This window comes from Rhinoderma darwinii, chromosome 5, assembly GCF_050947455.1.
Source record: "Rhinoderma darwinii isolate aRhiDar2 chromosome 5, aRhiDar2.hap1, whole genome shotgun sequence".
In the NCBI taxonomy this organism is placed as follows: Eukaryota; Metazoa; Chordata; class Amphibia; order Anura; family Rhinodermatidae; genus Rhinoderma; species Rhinoderma darwinii.
The window spans coordinates 276,727,371-276,742,391 of NC_134691.1; positions in this window are offsets into that span (position 1 = coordinate 276,727,371).

Sequence of the window (15,021 nt, forward strand, 5' to 3'; positions counted from 1 at the left end):
GATGATTTCCTGATGTGCGGCGCTGGCCCTTTAAGGCCGGGCACGAGCATGCGCGCGCACCCTACGGGACACAGCAGAACGGAGCGGAAGTGAGCGCTGGCGTCTCCTAGGAAAGAGATGGGGAGCAGCGCTCACGAATCCATGGCTGCGGGCGTTGTAGGTGAGTACACCCGACGGCCCGTGGCCATGGACGCTAGAGAATTGTTTTGGCTCGTCGCACAGGGGTTAATTACCAGCGTAGTGCTATTTTAAAAAAAAAATTCTTACACCATTTCCCAATGCCTCCGGAAACCCGTTTTACCCAATTCAGGACGACACCATTGTTGGAGACTAAAAAAGAGAGAAAGAAGCAGCACTCTTAAAAACTCTGGTTTATTCATCCAGCATGGATGCTGGATGAATTAACCAGAGTTTTTTTGGAGTGCTGCTTCTTTCTCTCTTTTTTGGATACACGTTTGTGCAGGGAGAGGTCACTCCTTGTTTGAAAGCTGAGCACCAGCCTTAACAGGCAAGGAATCGCAGTGCTGCTCCTACCCTTGATTTGTCTATTGTTGGAGGCTATATATCTGATCCAGATCCCCATCTCATTTCAACATGTAAGATGGTTTGTTCTGAGGTAGAATGGTTTTAAACGGATTGTAAATCAAAGCAACACCTATAAACCTCATATCAGTTTTGGTAAAAAAAAAATCTGTACAGTTTTTAGGACTATAGGTTCATCTATATCTTGAGAAGTTAAAGAGGCTCTGTCACCAGATTATAAGTGCCCTATCTCCTACATAATCTGATCGGCGCTGTAATGTAGATAACAACAGTGGTTTTTATTTTGAAAAAACTATAATTTTTGAGCAAGTTATGAGCAATTTTAGATTTATGATTAATAGACAACGGGGCATGTTTTTACTTTTGACCAAGTGGGTGTTGTACAGAGGAGTGTATGACGCTGACCAATCAGCGTCATACACTTCTCATTGTTCCAGCCCAGCTTCTTTCACAGCACAATCATGCTGTGACAATGGTCTGGAACAATGAGAAGTGTATGACGCTGATTGGTCAGCGTCATACACTCCTCTGTACAACGCACACTTGGTCAAAAGTAAAAACAAGCCCAGTTGTCTATTAAGAAACTAATTAGCATAAATCTAAAATTGCTCATAACTTGCTAAAAAATGATAGTTTTTCTAAATAAAAAACACTGCTGTAATCTACATTACAGCGCCGATCACATTATGTAGGAGATAGGGAATTTATAATCTGGTGACAGAGCCTCTTTAAGCAATGACAAATGCAAAGGTATTTATTAAAATCTCTTCATTAAATAATTTCAAATTCCCAAAATTTAAGATACATTATACACAATACACAAAAACTCCCACCCCTACCTATCCAGTTTTGAAAGGGAAAAAGAATACTGCAGCGATATCCCCGTAATAGCAATTGGTGTTGGTCTCAGCCATCAGACAACCATACTACAGTATCTAACAATTAGCCTTTGTATAAAATACAACATAAAGGGGTACGAAAAAGAAGAAAAAATTACCTGTTTCTATGGTCCTAGAACTTTCTTCGATACTTGTCCGCTCTATTTGATCATTATTAGAAGATTTTCCTACGTTAGTCGTACACTTGTAAATTCATTTCATTCAGTAACACATTTGATGCCAAGATCAAAATGCTGGTTATGTGAAGCACTTTCCTGGCAGCACTTTCGTGTCTTATGGGCATGGTTATGCAATTTCCACATTGGCACCACGTTGTTTCACCAATTCTCTCATTAAAATAATTTGGGTCCTAGTCCTTTGTTTGCCTCCTATTCAGAATCAGTTCGAAAACATTGTTTATGATTTTTTTCAGTTTACTTTCAATCTTGATATTAGTTTGTGTAGTACCTATAAAAAAAAAGTTTATAAATTGTCTATTCGTCAGTATTTGGCACCTTTACATATGTCTTTATTTGGATTTACGGTGTTATAATCCATCTATAGAGTCGATGTGGTATGTAATATGCCAGCGGATGCTTGTGTTAGGAGAATATACAGAGGTACATATACAGTAGGTTGTAATACTACATACTGAGGACCCGTATAAGCTCCAAGATCAGCCGTACACGATACATGAATTGGGCTGGGCAATCTCACTGAACCGTAACTTTAAATTATTAAATTGTACATTTTCTTGAGATTGTATACTGCTACTGTACCTACATTTGTCTTTGATTTCACGTGATCTTTTATGCAAGTTTTATGCTCTAAAAAGAGAGGCATGCTATATTGTATTTCTTATGTATGGATATATAAACAAAATAAAACATTATTTTTTTATTCTGCACCTCTTCGCAATGATTTAAAAACTAATTTTCTTGTTCAAGGTCGTAAAATACTCCAGGAGTACACTATAGAAAATTTATGTTGGAGGAAAAAATGAAGTAGTATATAATATATACCAGAAAAATTTAATTATACAAAATATAAATGATACATCACTATTTTTACGCATATCAGGCTGCGTTACATCCACATTATAGACACTTTGCTCATCTGACTGCTCTCCCGGTACATAAAGGTTACAGAACCTCAGCTTATATGACTACCCTACAGGTGCATCAACATTATAGAACCTAGGTTTGTATGACTTCCCTTCAGGTACAAGAATGTTAGATAACATTGGCTCATCTTACTACCCGATACAGTACTGCAGACCAGGCTGTGCTTGATTCATGGTAGTGAGCCTTTGGCTTTTCCAAATAAGTGTAGACTTACCACATTTTTCCATACATGTTTCTGTATTACTCTAATGGCCTAGCAATGGACCGCATGACCTAGCTTATGTTCAAACTACAACATATGCATCTCAGTGCATTATACAAGACCAACACCATTATTAATGTATTGACAAATGTATATTCTATTATCTACGTGTGTTGGATTCAACTTCTGCAAAATATTATCCATGGAATTTCCCAATAAACTAGCAAGAGTCACATGATTACTGTGGCATGGCAAGTACATAACCCCTACATGAACACATGGGAAATAGGATCATCTCTCTCTCAAAATGGCAGATCTTGTCGGCATGCCGTAGTTAGTACCTACTAAAAGTGATTCAAGTAAGGATAACCGGCGACATGGTCATTAGCACCCAAGGCTCATTGATGCACGAGGGGAGCAAAGGATTGCCCGAATGCTCCGATCACACAGAAGAGCCACTGTAGCACAAATTGCTGAAAAAGTTAATGATACAGTAGGTTTGAGAAAAAACAGTGCATCGCAGATTTGTGATTGTTTTATTGGTGATGTGATTTTTTTGATATTCACTTAGCATTTTGTACTATCCGGCGACGAATGCTTCTGCTGCAGACTCAAGCACTCTGTCCCTCCTTAGCGGGGTTCTGTAGACGTTGTCTGCAGAGCTCAATGGTGGGCAGAAATAGCAAAGTGTTGCTGACTGGCTTAGCTGCCGAGAATGTTCATGAAAGATGCTCGGCAGCATGGGACGTAAGGGAAATGTGTGCTAAGCACAGTTCCCTGGCATACGGAGTAATAAGGAGTTAACCATCCCCTTAGGGGATGAATTTGAACGAGTAAACAGCGGACAGAAAGAAGCCTAGATCTCGAGGAAAAAATATGTAAGTGACACACTATGGCAGGGCTGGCGTCAGAACCCAGCGAACCCGGGCAAGTGCCAGGGCACACTACCCTTCGGGAGGAGCCCACTCGGCTGCCGGGTGATGACGCTGCCGTCGTCACGGCATCGACAGTGATGTCAGGAGGAGAGGAGTTCCAGGCAGTGCGCTAGAAGCAGCTCTGCTCCGAGACTCCGTCTCTGGGGAAGCCCCTGACATCACTGTCAATATATGGACAATGATGGCAGGAGGAGAGGAGGAGCCCCAGGCAGAGCACTAGAAGCGTCTCTGCCCCAGGACTCCGTCTCTGGGGAAGCCCCTGACATCACTGTCAATATATGGATAGTGTTGTCAGGAGCAGAGCAGTGTCCCAGGCAGAGTGCTAGTAGCGCTCTGCCTGGGACTTTGGCTCTGGGGTTGCCCCTGAAATCACTAGCCGTATATGGACAGTGATGTCAGGGGCTTCCCCAGAGCCGCAGTACCGGAGCAAAGCCTTTACTAGCTCTCTGCCCGGGACTTCAGGTCTGCTCCGGACATCACTATCCATATATGGACAGTGAAGTCAGGGGCTTCTCCTGAAGCAGAATCCCCAGCCAGGGGGGCAGTGTGACACTATCTACAGATGGCACTAAATTTATGGGGGTACAAACTAGCATAAACAGGGACTAACGTCTATATGGGGACACCAAGTGAAGTTTTCTGCCATTTTACTGCCGCCGTAAGTTCCCCCACAAAGGGGCCTACTAAGTCTGTGTCGCCCAAGAGCCCACATAAACCTGGAGCCGGCCCTGCACTAAAGACAGTGTTTTATTTCACTTGAAATGGGTAATCCACTGGTACGGTTTCTTTTAAATCAATGTAAAGTTGGAGGTACACTTTAAATCAAAAGCTGTAGCAGCCCACCAGAGCAGCGGCACTGGAGCAGCAGCGAGATTACCGGGTCAGTATAGGTTAATTCTTTATTTCAGGCTATTTTCTACAGCAAAATCCCTTTAAGCTGTCTGCAAGACTAAACAGGGAATTTACTTTTCTTGCAACTCAACTTTATTTTGTAATCCTCCTCGGTTTGAATGAGAAGTTTCATTTTGTAGTTTTGTGGTCAAATTATGATGTTAGATACATGTAGAACAATCTATAGATGAGTCTCACCACTATATAAGAAACTTAAAACATTGTCTAATTTGAATTGATCTTCAAAGGTAGATTTTTCCATTTTTTTTGCATTATTGATACTGACTCGAATACAGTGTGACGAACCAGCTGTAAAAAGAGAATTTCAAAAAAGCTCCCCAAAAATGACAAAAGTTATAGTAAAGGAAAACACTGTAAACTAGAAACATTCTACTAGTGAACGTAAAGGACTTAGTGTGCACCTTGGAAACTTGCATTTTAGGGACCAGTGTACAGCCCTGGTATGGTAAATCACCATTTCACTTTAAAATATGTATAAAATATAAGGTGGTACAAATAATCAGTAATGTATAAAGAAAAAAACAATAGGTGTAACAGTAAAATAGACTGAATCCAAATCTGAATTATTAAAAAAAAAATTGTATTGTAATATTTTTATAGTTTGTTCAATTTTTTTGTTTGATATAAATGTTAAATGAATTGTTATCTTTACTGTAGTCACATCAAAATACCAATGTTTCCTTCATTGAAAGTGAGGGATATTCAAAAAAACATACATCGGATTGTTCTCTTGATATATTGTGGCTTTCCATTATCTCGCTCACATCTACACTCTGTAAATAATGGGCATGGTATCAGAGGCTGAAACTTATTGTGACCAGTGAACACGACAGACTCGAGGGATTGCAATATGCTGCAGAGTAATAGAACACAACTCAATATGCATAAAACAAATCCTACTTGCTAGGCTTTAGCTGATAGAATCAACTACCTGTGTAATAACAAAGCCGAATAAACTATTTCTCTTGTGACTGGAAGCATTCTCCTTGTGATCCTAATGTAGCTTATTTTCTACATCTTGGTAATTAGTGAGTTGGCCACAATTTTCAAAAGTAATGAGAAAAAAAAATTGATTGCCATTATGATTCCCGCATTGTCGTTTGTCATATCTACTCATGTAGAAAGAGAGATGTTGTATTTCTTGTGGTTTTATATTATGAGGCTGTATAGCGATTTCCCTGTTCCGTAAACACGAATAATTAAAAGTAATCAAAATTGGCTTTTAAGATAAGTGTCGCTTGTTTATAACTCAGCGATTATAATTACAAAAGGGTGTTAACCCCTAACTGACCAGTGTTTTGATCCTCAATGACCAGACACATTTTTAAGAATTTTGAGCATGTTAACGGCCCAAACGTAATTTATATATATATATATATATATATATATATATATATACACACTATATGGACAAAAGTATTGGGACACACCTATTAAATCATTGAATTCAGGTGTTTCATTCAGTCCCATTGTCATAGGTGTATAAAATTAAGCCCCTAGCCATGTAGTCAACCTTTACAAACATTTGTGAAAGAATGGGTAGTTCTAAACAGCTCACTGAATTCCAGCGTGGTACTGTAATAGGATGCCACTGTTGCAACTAGTCAGTTAGTGAAATTTATACGATATTCTACGATCAACTCTGAGTGGTACTATTGCAAAGTGGAAGCATTTAAGAACCACAGCAACTTAGCCACGAAGTGGCAGACCACAAAGTTATAGTTAAAAACTGTGGCTGGGGGCTTATTGGCATGGGTTTCTATGGCCGAGGGTCTACATACATGTCTAAAATCACCGAGCAAGAATGGAGTGGTAAAGCACGCCACCACTGGACTCTGGAGCAGTGGAAACGTGTTTTCCGAAGTGATGACTCACGCTTCTCTATCTGGCAGTATGATGGACGAGTCTGGGTTAGGCAAATGCCAGGAGAAAGTAACCCGCCTGACTGCATTGGGCCAACTGTAAAGTTTGGTGGAGGAAGGATAATGCTATGTGGTTATTTTTCAGGGGTTGGCTTAGGCCCCTTAGTTTCAGTTAAGGAAAATCTTAATGCTTCAACATACCAAGAGATTTTGGACAATTGGTTGCTTCCCTTTCTTTGTAGAAACAGTTTGGGGAAGGTCCCTTTCTGTTCCAGCATGACAGTACCCAAGTGCACAAAGCAAGGCCGAGTGAGTTTGAAAAACTTGACAGGCCAGCACGGAGCCCTGACCTCAAGCCCATCGAACACCCTTGTGATGAGCTAGAACTTAGATTGTGAGCCAGACCCTTTTGTCCGACATCAGTGTCTGACATCAGAAATGTTCTTCTAGTTGAAGAGGCAAAAATTCACACAGAAACGCTTCAAATCTTGTAGAAAGCCTTCCTAGAGGAGTAGAAGCGGTCTTAGCTGCAAAGTGGGGCCCAACTCTAATTGAACGCCTATGGATATAGAATCGAATGTCATAAAAGTTCCTGTAGGTGTAAAATGTGTAGGTGTTCCAATACGCGCGTGCGTGCGTACACAGTACTTTGCAAAAGGTAAAGTGTTTTTTTTTTTTAATCAATTACCAAAATAAAAAGTGAATGAACAAAATAGAATTCTAAATCAAATAAATATTTGGTATGACCACCCTTTACCTTCAAAACATCATACATTTTTCTAGGTAGACTTGCACGGTCATGGATTTTTGTAGGATGATAGTCAGGTGTATGATTAACCAATTATACGGAACAGGTGATAATGTTCATCATTTTTATATGTAGGTTAAAACACAGTCATTAACTGTAACAGAAACAACTGTGTAGGAGGCTTAAAGGGAATGTGTTGCCAGAAAAACATTATTTTTTTTTTTAATTAAACATTTAGTGTGTGGGTGATTAAACATTGTTCAAATTTTTTTTATTTTTTTCACGAGTCAGGAAATATTATAAATTAATTCTAATTTATAATATTACCCATTTCTGGTCACTAGATGGAGCTATTCCCAAAATTGCAGCATTGCAAAATTGGGTAAAAATCCCTCGCTCTAGTGAGCTCTCAGCATCCCCCCCCTCCTTTATCCTGGCTAGTGCCGGGATAAACGAGGGGTTTGAACGGTGTAACCTCCTACACTGTGTGTCGCCATTTTTTGAGCTAACACACAGTGTAGTAGGTTTACATACAGTAGTAAACACACACAAACACGAACATACATTGAAATCTCTTACCTGCTCCTGCCGCCGCGGCTCCCTCCGGCCCGTCCGCTCCGTCTGCTGCCGCTGGTCCAAGTGCACAAGTCCGGAAGCCGCGACCGTAAGTAGTAATATTACTGTCCGGCCGCGACTTCCGGTCCACAGGAAAATGGCGCCGGACGGCGCCAATTTCAAATTGGACTGTGTGGGAGCGGCGCATGCGCAGTTCCCACACAGACGCCGTACACACAAGTGAATGGGACGGGAGCCGTTCGCAGTCCCTATGGGACTGTGGCTGCCGTATTCCACGTCTGTATGTGTCGTTAATCGACACATACAGAAATGGAACAAAAAATGGCAGCCCCCATAGGGAAGAAAAAGTGTAAAAATAAGAAAAAGTAAAACACAAACACACAAATAAATATAAACGTTTTTAATAAAGCACTAACATCTTTAACATATAAAAAAATAATTTGTGATGACACTGTTCCTTTAAAGAGGCTCTGTCACCAGATTTTGCAACCCCTATCTGCTATTGCAGCAGATCGGCGCTGCAATGTAGATTACAGTAACGTTTTTATTTTTAAAAAACAAGCATTTTTGGCAAAGTTATGACCATTTTCGTATTTATGCAAATGAGGCTTGCAAAAGTACAACTGGGCGTGTTGAAAAGTAAAAGTACAACTGGGCGTGTATTATGTGTGTACATCGGGGCGTGTTTACTACTTTTACTAGCTGGGCGTTCTGATGAGAAGTATCATCCACTTCTCTTCACAACGCCCAGCTTCTGGCAGTGCAGATCTGTGACGTCACTCACAGGTCCTGCATCGTGTCGGCACCAGAGGCTACAGTTGATTCTGCAGCAGCATCAGCATTTGCAGGTAAGTCGATGTAGCTACTTACCTGCAAACGCCGATGCTGCTCCAGAATCATCTGTAGCCTCTGGTGCCGATGTGTCCTCGCTCGTCTGACACGATGCAGGACCTAGGGCAGGAAGTGAGTGATGTCACAGCGTGATCTCTCGAGAACACGCTGTGTCTGCACTGCCAGAAGCTGGGCGTTCTGAAGAGAAGTGGATGATACTTCTCATCAGAACGCCCAGCTAGTAAAAGTAGTACAGGCAAGGCAGAGGGTTGAATCCAGCGATGTAGAGGATAAAATGGAAACTTTCCAAGTTTACTGAGTATCAAAGTTAAAACAGGGTCCATAGCCATGATTAAGGACGTGCACAACGTCTGAAACGCGTAGGCCCCAAGACTGGACCGAGACACTCTCCTACCTGCACACCAGGACTCCTTCCTCTGGACCCTGTTTTAACTTTGATACTCAGTAAACTTGGAAAGTTTCCATTTTATCCTCTACATCGCTGGATTCAACCCTCTGCCTTGCCTGTCCTCATCCATCGTGTGCCGACACGAGATTCCGTGCGATGTCCACGACACACATGCCAAGTGTCAGGTGAGCTGGAGGATCCCTCCCATATCTCCTGTAGTAAAAGTAGTAAACACGCCCCGATGTACGCACATAATACACGCCCAGTTGTACTTTTACTTTTCAACACGCCCAGTTGTACTTTTGCAAGCCTCATTTGCATAAATACAAAAATGGTCATAACTTGGCCAAAAATGCTCGTTTTTTAAAAATAAAAACGTTACTGTAATCTACATTGCAGCGCCGATCTGCTGCAATAGCAGATAGGGGTTGCAAAATCTGGTGACAGAGCCTCTTTAAAACTGGGCGAGGAACAGCCAAACTCTGCTACAAATGTGAGGTTATGGAAGACGGTTTTATGACAGGTCTGCCATGACCAGAGGAAACACAGCAACACAAGGTGGTTATACTGCATCAGCAAGGTCTGTCCCAGGCAAAAATGTCTAATTTCAATTGGCAGTGATCGGCCAAGAAAACAGTGCAGCAGATCAAAGACACATCATGCTACGTTCCCTTCTAAATAGGTAGATGTTTAGCAGTGCCATCCTCTCAGAACTGGTAGAAACCAGTGGGAGCCAGGTTCATCCATCTACTGCTCGGAGAAGCCTGGTCAGAAGTGGTCTTCATGGAAGAATTGCAGCCAAAAAGTCATACCTTTGACATGGAAGCAAGGTCAAGTGACTCAACTATGCAGAAAAACATAGTAACAAAGAAAAGAAAATGCCAGCAGGTGCTCTGGACTGATGAGTTAAAATTTGAAATATTTGGTTGTAACAGAAGGCAGTTTGTCAGCCAAAGGGCTGGAGAGCTGTACAATAATGTTTGTCTGCATGCAACAGTGAGGCATGGTGGAGGTTCCTAACAAGTTTGGGGCTGCATTTCAGCAAATGGATTTGGGGCTTTGGTCAGGATTAATGGTCCTTAAAGAGGCTCTGTCACCACATTATAAGTGGCCTATCTTGTACATGATGTGATCGGCACTGTAATGTAGATTACAGCAGTGTTTTTTATTTAGAAAAACTCATTTTTGACGGAGGTATGACCTATATTAGCTTTATGCTAATGATTTTTTTAATGAACAACTGGGCTTGTTTTACTTTTTGGCCAAGGGGGCGTTGTACAGAGGAGTGTATGAAGCTGACCAATTAGCGTCATACATTTCTCCCCATTCACTTACACAGCACATAGCGATATAGCTATATCGCTATGTGCAGCCACATAAACACACTATAGCGTTACTGCAGTGTTGACAATGAATATACATTACCTCCAGCCAGGACGTGATGTGTATTCAGAATCCTGACACTTCGCTAATACAATCCCGACACTACAGCACAGCAAGCGTAATCTCGTTTGAAATGACAGTTTACCTGTGCTGATCTAGGTATGCAATCTGTGCTTAAAAAGGTCTGCCTGTTTTTAAAAGCCGTGAAATAGAGTTGCCCTTGCTTAATTGCAAAATATGCTTTAAACCTGTGCCATACACCCTGTACTTTAATGGGTCATTACAAGGCTAAACCAAATCCTTCTCTCAACACTATTCTATTAGATTACCACAGCTGGCAAAAAATACTTGTTGACTGCAACATAGTATTCTAAATAGTTGTTTTTTTTTTTTTTTACAATTGTTGGCCATTAATTCATTTGTGACAAAGGCTGACTGCTGACAGTCTAAAAATAGTGGTCTCCCATCATGGAATTTTAAGCTACTAGTTTGATTTCCCAACATCATCTAATGCCAGTGGAAAAGCCATTATTTTCATGGTTCACGTTTCTGGCCATTAGATTTGATCTGAGCAAGGGAATATCCCCCTCTACATCACAAACATATCCTAATATGGCATATTGACACGGGTGATCTAGATGGGAAAGGTAGTGGTCAGCAGTCTTCAGCTCTAGGGAAGAATCTGTTTAAGAGTCTGCTGCTTCTAACTTGGATGCTGAGCAGTTTTAGTTTTTTTTATACTTAAGGCCTGATTCAGAAAGACGTAATACAGCTGTAAGATGAGGACCCCATGTGGTTTAAGTAAACTGAACTTAGATCACCATATAATCCAATGATGATCGAAGTTTGTTTCACTTGAACCGTAGGAGGACCAGGACAGAATAGCAATGCTAAGATGCGGATACATTTTGCTATTTGAAGTTGATGTAGCAAAGATTGAAGGGGTCCCAAAATTTCATAAGTTTTGTCATCTTATCTACCTTTGTGAGATCTGTAACAACAACATATTGGCTAAACGCGATCAATGGCATATCGATTACAAGAGCGCATTTATGAGCAGACCCAAGAACTTGTAGAAATTAACTGATCCAATATTTTTGCCAGCTTGGAGCAACGTGTTGAATGACTCATTCTTTAGATCATTCATTTTTGCAGTGTTTAGGACAAATTCAGATTCTACAGTAACTAGAGTATTTTGAATCAGTATTTGAAAGCCAAAACCAGGTGGGGGACCTACAGAGAAGTCTAATGGAAAGATTTGTAACGCTTTTTTTGGATCCACTCCTGAGCAACAATTGTGAGTTTAGAGGGAAAACTATTTTGGCCTGAGATAGCACCCTTGCAGACCACCAGTGCTATGGAGATGGGCAAGGTTTGTATCCAATTCCAGAGTTGATCATGAAACCTAAGGTTTGACAGTTTCTGGTTTAGTTTCAATGGTCATTTGGTATTGAAGGCATCGGGACATAGGAATTCGGCTTTTTTTCAGGTGGGTCAGTATAGTGCAGTTCAAGAGAAATAGCCTTTATCAACCTATTGTTTTATTGCTATTTGTTAGTACATTTCATGCACTTCATGACCACTGACGTAAGGACTAGAATTATAACCAAGTCAGGGTTCAAGTTCTAAAGTCCAGCTATGAAGTTGTAAAGTTCCTGGAGTGCAAGGTTTTCTTGCAGAAATCCCTTCCTCTGGCAATCAGACCAGACTCTAATATTTATTATAACTTACCACATATAGTAAATACTAGACAAACAGGGGTACAGTAGGGTTCCATAGACAGCTATGGGTGCGATATTATGGCTCTGTACAACTCAAAGCTACAAGCTGTAAAGAATCAAAAGCACAGAACAAACAACATGCTATATATCATGTATAAAATAGTGTAACATAGTATGTAAAGATGAAAAAAGACAATGTTGATTCAGAGGGAGGCAAAAACCTCCATGAGGCAAAAGCTCATTTTCTTCATCTTAGGAAAAGCATGGCAATCAGAATAAATCCCTGGATCGACAACCCATCTCCAGGGATCTAGTTCCCATAACGTTTAATATTTTTTACTTTAAAGAAAGGCATCCAAGTCCCTTTCATATGCTTTTACCGGATTAACCAAGTCAACTTTCTCTGGCAGAGAGTTCCATAGTGACACAGCTCTTACAGTAAAAAATCCCCTTCTATGTTTGTGAAGAAAGCTTCTTTCCTCTACACCAGGGGTCTCAAGCACGCGGCCCGCGGGCCACATGCGGCCCCTGGGGCTGTCATCAGCGGCACGTGGGACACAAAGCCGCTAGTATCGGCTCTGCTCCGAGACTCTGGAATTCCCTGACATCGCTGTCCACATATGAACAGCGATGTCTGGGGCTTCCCCAGAGCCGGAGTCACGGGCAGAGCGCTGGTATAGGCTCTGCTCCGGGACTCTGTGGAATTCCCTAACATCGCTGTCCATATATGGACAGTGTGTCAGGGTCTACCCCAGAGCGGAGTCCCGGGCAGAGCGCTAGTATCGGCTCTGCTCCAGGACTCTGTGGAATTCCCTGACATCGCTGTACATATATGGACAGTGTGTCAGGGTCTTCCCCAGAGCGGAGTCCCGGGCAGAGCGCTTGTATCGGCTCTGCTCCAGGACTCTGTGGAATTCCCTGACATCGCTGTCCATATATGGACAGTGTGTCAGGGTCTTCCCCAGAGCGGAGTCCCAGGCAAAGTGCTAGTATAGGCTCTGCTCTGGGACAATGATGTCAGGGGCTTCCCCAGAGCAGGAGTCTCAGTGATGTCAGGAGCACAGCTGGAGTCCCAGGAAGAGCCTACTAGCACTCTGCCCGGGACTCCAGCTCTGGGGTTTCCCCTGACATCTCTGTCCATATATGGACAGTGATGTCAGGAGCAGAGCTGCAATCCCAGGCAGGGTGCTAGACGCGGCTCTGCTCCGAGATTCCAGCTCTGGGCAAGCCCGACATCACTGTAATAGAATCTACAGAGGGCACTGTGGCAGCAACTACAGAGGGAACTGTGGCAGCATCTAGAGGGAACTGTGGCAGAATCTACAGAGGGCACTGGGGCAGTATGTACAGAGGACACTGTGGCATTATCTAGGGGTGTGTTGCATTATCTACAGAGCGCACTGCGGCAGCATCCACAGAGGGCACTGCGGCAGCATCCACAGAGGGCACTGCGCCAGCATCCACAGAGGGCACTGCGGCAGCATCCACAGGGGGCACTGCGGCACTGCCGAATCTTGACATGTGTGTCTGCCAAACGCTGTCAACTGAGCCGCTGGACTGCATTTAGCGACAGTTAAACTGGAAAACTGGATTGTTGAAATAAGCACGTGGAGAAATATCTCAAATTTTAAACCTAGCGCTATTATTATAGTAATGTAGTATTATAGTAATGTAGTATTGTTGTAGTAGTTCAAATAACGAATTGATTGTATTGTATCAAATTTGAAAGTAATGCGGCCCGTCAACTTCCCATTTTCTCTATATATGGCCCACCTACCCCGCCGAGTTTGAGACCCCCTGCTCTACACGTAGAAGATGCCCCCTTGTTATAGCTACAGTCCTGGGTATAAATAGATCATGAGAGAGATCTCTGTATTGACCTTTGATATATTTATACATAGTTATCAGGTCACCCCTCAGTTGGCTTTTTTCTAAATTCATTACCTAATTTTCATTTTTCTGGGTATTGCAGTCCACCCATTCCACTTACAACTTTAGTGCCCACCTTTGAATCCATTCAAGCTCCATGTCGACTCCTGTACACTAGTGCCCAAAACTGCACTCAATTTTCTCTATGCGCTCTGACTAGTGAATTGTAAAGTGGTAGAATGTTTACGTCATGTGCATCTATGCCCCTTTTGATGCACCCTTATTAACTGGTTCGCCTTGGCAGCAGCTGCCTGACACTGGTTGATACAGTTAGGGTATGTTCACACGAGGGCGTCCGTAACGGCTGAAATTACGGGGATGTTTCAGCCTGAAAACATCCCCGTAATTTCAGCCGTAACGGCATGTGCAGGCGCTTGAACGCCGCGTCCATTACGGGCGTAATTAGCGCTGCTATTCATTGGAGTCAATGAATAACGGCTCCAATTACGGCCAAAGAAGTGACAGGTCACTTCTTTGACGCGGGCGTCTATTTACGCGCCGTCTTTTGACAGCGGCGCGTAAATTACGCCTCGTGTGAACAGACAAACGTCTGCCCATTGCTTTCAATGGGCAGATGTTTGTCAGCGCTATTTTCGGACGTAATTCGGGGCAAAAACGCCCGAATTACGTCCGTAAATAGGCCGTGTGAACATACCCTTAAGTTTACGGTCTACTAAAATTCAAAAGTCCTTTCCCATGTCAGTTTTACCCAGTGTTTTCCCATTTAGTATGTAATGTATCATGCATTTTCCCTCCCCAAGAGCACATCCTTGCAGCTATCAGTATTAATTCTCATTTCCCACTTCTCTGTTCAAACCTCCATCTTTTCCAAGTCATTTTGTAATATAATACTGTCCTCGTTTGTATTAATTACTTTACACAGTTTAGTATCATCTACAAAAATTTATATTTTACTGGGCAATCATTAATATATTCCAAAATAATCAGTGTGTAAGGTATACGTTTAA